Genomic DNA, 5,218 nt, shown 5'->3' with positions numbered 1-5,218 from the left:
CCCCGCCCCTCGTCCCGTCATGCCCCTGGCGGCGGCGGCGAGTGCGCCTGCGTCTCCTAAAGGCGACCTATCGTGAGCAGCCGCGGAACGCAGGGGGTGGGCTTTGCGGTGCTTCAATGAAAGTGAGAAGTTTACATTGTTGAAGTTTGAGAATTAAGAACAATGAAAAAGTTAAAAACACCGTCCACAGCCCTAAGACGTTGAGTGGGTTTCGGTTGACGTTCCAATTTGTTTCCACCGAAACGGGGGCCGAGTGTTCCGAGCCAGTGGAGAAGACGGACCTGGATTTGGCGAGGAATGGAGCCTGGCTGCAACAACTAAAGAGCAAGAAAGAATGTAGAGACGCCTGAAGATCGGACTGTGCAGTCCAGGCTCAGGAGCGGGTAAATGAGGACAGGAGGGATGGAGTTGAGAAGGAGAAAGTGAGTGATGATGGAGGTCTGAGAGCAGGTGTGCTGAGGGAGAGAGGAGGTGGAGAGGATCAGAAATCGTCAAAATGTTTAAACATTCCACAGGTAGAACAGCCTTGGAGGTAGAACAGTCAGAAAGCCGAAACCTTGGTGTATGGGGACGACATTCTAACCAACTGAGCTACTCTGCCAAGGCCTTTATCTCTCTCTTGCAGGTGGGAATCTTAGGGTTTCCCCAGAATATTCATCAGTTTTTCATCTGTGCCCCTTCAGGGTCCCAGTTTCTCCTGAATGGTGAGCTGGCAATGTAGTCATTGCAGGTAGTCCTGATTTTGCTGCTTTTCTTGGCCTGGAGCTGACATACAACTGAGTCCTAGATGTTATCTTTAGGGAGGTGACCTTCTGTATCTGGCTGTAAATTGCTCAGCCAGTTTGTTCAACTATCTATCTCAGTTTCCCCATTCTACTTGCCAAGGAATTTTTCCTAGCTTCTTACTATCCTGCCTGTCTTACTATGTCCCCCACCATTCTGGAGCAGCAGTCTTGATCGAATGGTGGAATGGCTTTCTGAAAGACTCAGCTACAATGCCAGTTAGGGGACAATACACTATTCTCCAGGAGGCTGTATAAGCTCTAAATCAGTGTCCAATATATGTTGCTGTTTTTCCCATAACAAGAATCAATTGGGGGTTGGGGGGAGTCGTGCAGAGGGAAACCAAATGAGCACTACTCAATATTAACCCACTAGTAAAATTTTTGCTTCCTGTCCCATCATCTTATGTGTTGCTGGTTTCAAAGGAAGTCTTTGTTTCAAAAGAAGGTATGACACTACAATATTTTATGCTAAGAATTTAAGCAACAGAGACACAACAATTGCATTGAACTGGAAGTTAAGACTGCTGTCCAACCACTTTGGGCTCCTCACATCTCTGAATTAGCAGGAAAAGAAGGTAGTCACTATACTGTCTGGGGTAATTGCTCCTCACTACTAAGGAAAAATTAAGCTGCTACTCCACAATGGAGGTAAGGAAGAGTATGTTTGGAACATAGGTGATCCTAGGATGCCTATTTGTATTAACATGCCCTGGCATTAAGATCAGTGGAAAACTTCAACAATCCAGTCAGGTCTACTAATGCCAGAAATGAAGGTTTGGGTCACCCATCAGGCAAAGAACCACTTTCCAGCCGAAATGGCTTGCTAAGACAAAGGGAATGTAGAATGGGTAGTAGAAGAAGGTAGCAATAAATACCAGCTACAACCTCATGACCAGTTCTAGAAATAAGGACAGTAATTGTTAATATGTGTATGTGTGTGTGTGTGTGTGTATAGTAAATATCTTTGTCTTCCCCTCATTCCCTTATTATATGACATAAGATCTATTAACTTTACATGCTGGTATTTAAGTATTGTTAATTTTGCATTGTAATACTTAAGTCATGGAACATCAAGGCGAAGAGTAAACATCACTCAAGGGCTTTGCACCTCTCCTGGGGAAAGGGTTAAGGAAGTATGTAGAACTGCCAAGTTGTGTGTCAACTTGTCTAGGTTATAGTGCCCCATCTAGATGTTGCTGTGAAAGTATTTTGTAGATGTGATTTTTAAAAATATTTTTTATTGATTTCAGAGAGGAAGGGAGGAGTAGAGATAGAAATACCAATGATGAGAGAATTATTGATCAGCTGCCTCCTACATGCCCCTGACTGGGGACCAAGCCTGCAACCCAGGCATGTATCCTGACCTGGAATCAAACTGTGACCTCCTGCTTCATAGGTTGATACTCAACCAGAGCCACACCAGCCGGGCTATAGATGTGATTAACATCTATAATCAGTTGACTTTAAGTAAAGGGGATTACCTTCAATAGAGTGGATAGACCTCATCTATTCATTTGAAAGCATAAAGAGCAAAGGCTAAAATTTTCCAAAGGTAGAATAGAAAATCTGCCTCAAGACTGTAACATAAAAGTCCTGCCTGAGATTCTAGCCTACCAGCCTTACCTACCTACAGATTTCAGACTTGCCAGTCCTAGCAATCACATGAACCATTCCTTAAAATTAATCCCTTTAAATAGATACTTAAATGTATGTATTTTTAAGTATATGTATTTATATCTATGAATACACATTTACAAAATTATCTGTATATAAAGATATTTAAATATATAAAGAAATTTATTTTAAGGAATTTAAATACATGTTCTATTGGTTCTGTTTCTCTGGAAAAGTCTGATACAATTAATTTCACCTGGTTTTGCACTTTCTGTAAATGATACAATATATACTTTCTCCATCTAGCTTCTTTTGTTCCTCATTGTATTTGTGAGATTCACCCCTACTTTGCATGGATCACTCTCTGTCTGTGCTGTCTAGAGCTCCTTGTTAGACAGTAGCCTGTAGGTGGCACTAAAACATCTCATATGGAACTTGGAAATGTCGTGTAACTGCAGATTCCAAGTATCAACATCTGAAATTTTCCATGGTCTATAATAGAGCAGAAAACATATCATCAAATTGGAAATGAAATCTTTTTTTATACATTTTTTAATTGATTTCAGAGAGGAAGGGAGAGGGAGATAGAAATAGAAACATCAATAATGAGAGAGCATCATTGATCGCTGCCTCCTGCCCACCCCCTACTGGGGATCGAGCCTGCCACCAGGGCATGTGCCCTTAACTACAATCAAACCTGGGACCCTCCAGTCCGAAGGCCAACGCTCTATCCACTGAGCCAAACCAGCTAGGGCAAGGAAATGAAATCTTTATGCTTCCAAATTCGGTGCTAATTGGTTCAGTAAACTTGAAGTGCTCATGACTCAGAGGCCTTGACACAGTAAACTGTGGAGTGGTTTGCTCTGAGTCCAGCACTAGAGAGTGTCTGTGACAGAGAATTCACCCTACTTGCAAGCTAACAAGTTAGGATGACATGGTCTATCATGGACACATGGTTATTACTTACAACCATAGCAGTAGCAAGAACACCCACATTTTCTTGAGCCATTTCCTTGAACCGCCCCCCCCCCCATCCCCCAAATATAACCAGGCCAGGTAACACCAGCATGCAGGGGACTGTACTTCAGAAGGATGTCAGAGCATAGAGACCCTGAACATTTGATAATCGGCTGTAAACCTTCCTGTTACTTTGTTCTGGTAGGAGACATTCTATCTTCCAAGGGTGTAAACAAACTGTCCTTTGGTCTGGAGAAAAACACTTAATCCGTCTTCTAAGGCTGTTCACTATACAAATATTCTTGAAAAGATAATCCAGGACACACTAAAGCCACTGCCTTACTTACAAGACATGCAGAAAAGTGAGAGATCCATGGAGAATCATCTTGCAACAAGAGGAGTGTGGGAGGTTCTCTCCCATCTGAAGGTTTGGTGAAGGGGAAAGAGGTGCACCTCTAAAATTGGAAAGATGGTTGCAGAGTTGCATCTCTGTCTTCTAAGCATTGACATCAGTCCTTGGGGCCAAAAGGCTGCAATCTTGGAAGTGAGGGATGATCCTGTGGTCTGTAGCCCTCTGTGGCATCAATTCCTGCACATTTGAGAAGGTGGTATTCTCCCTCTTATCTCCCTGCAGCAGGTTATGGAGAAGATGATCATGCAGACTTCCTTTGCTTCTCTGCTCCTGAGCTTTGAAAGAGGCAGCCTATCTAAGAGCCCATAGCAAGTTTCCTTTCTGGTCTGGGCAGAAGGGAAAGGAGATGGTGCATTGTGGATTGTGGCTTCAGAGGAGGCAGCTTTGGTGCTGGGAAGGGCAGAGGTATGGCAGAAACCCAAGAGGGCCACCTTCCTATGCAGGTCCAAATAAGGTTTGATGAAAACAGAGATTGTTTTTAGAACACGGACTATGTTTTAGAGCAGGGGTCCTCAAACTTTTTAAACAGGGGCCCAGTTCACTGTCCCTCAGACCGTTGGAGGGCCGGACTATAGTTTAAAAAAAACTATGGACAAATTCCTATGCACACTGCACATATCTTATTTTGAAGTAAAAAAACAAAACGGCAAAAACACCTGCATGTGGCCCGCGGGCCGTAGTTTGAGGACGCCTGTTTTAGAAATCCTTGCTATTCCAGCATCTCTCTTAGTGTATAAGCAACAGCATTCAGGGCTGGAATGGAGAACCTAATCTCTTTCCTGCAAAGGTTTAGAGTGCAGTTTTGGATTGCAATGCCAAGACTGTCTGGGTTCCAGTACCAGCATGCCTATAGTTTTTGAGTATAAGGGAAGGATAGGTCATCCATGGTTACTTTCCTGGGATCTTTACTTCCTGCTATAATTTGTATCATATATTAAAAAGACACAACAGGGGCAAAATGATAGGATAGTGGACTTTTATTTGTTAAAAGGACCTCTGACAGAAATGAGATTCTGCAGCCAGATGACCTAGTCCAATAGTTTCTTAACTGAAATTCTGGGACTGCTCAGACTTCCATGAATAAACTTCAAGGGCCCAACCTTCTCCTAGAACCGTGGTCGGCAAACTGCAGCTCGCGAGCCACATGCGGCTCTTTGGCCCCTTGAGTGTGGCTCTTCCACAAAATACCACGGCCTGGGCGAGTATATTTTGAAGAAGTGGCGTTAGAATAAGTTTAAGTTTAAAAAATTTGGCTCTCAAAGGAAATTTCAATCGTTGTACTGTTGATATTTGGCTCTGTTGACTAATGAGTTTGCCGACCACTGTCCTAGAATGACACATTTGACCCTCTGGGTGATGGTCATTTGACCAGGGATCTAACAGAACAAACCAGTCTTGGAGTTTGGATAAGAAGAGGTAGATGTGCCGAAACCGGTTTGGCTCAGTGGAT

This window comes from Cnephaeus nilssonii, assembly GCF_951640355.1.
Source record: "Cnephaeus nilssonii genome assembly, chromosome: 11".
NCBI classification, from domain to species: Eukaryota; Metazoa; Chordata; class Mammalia; order Chiroptera; family Vespertilionidae; genus Cnephaeus; species Cnephaeus nilssonii.
Note: the sequence above shows the minus strand (reverse complement) of the source record.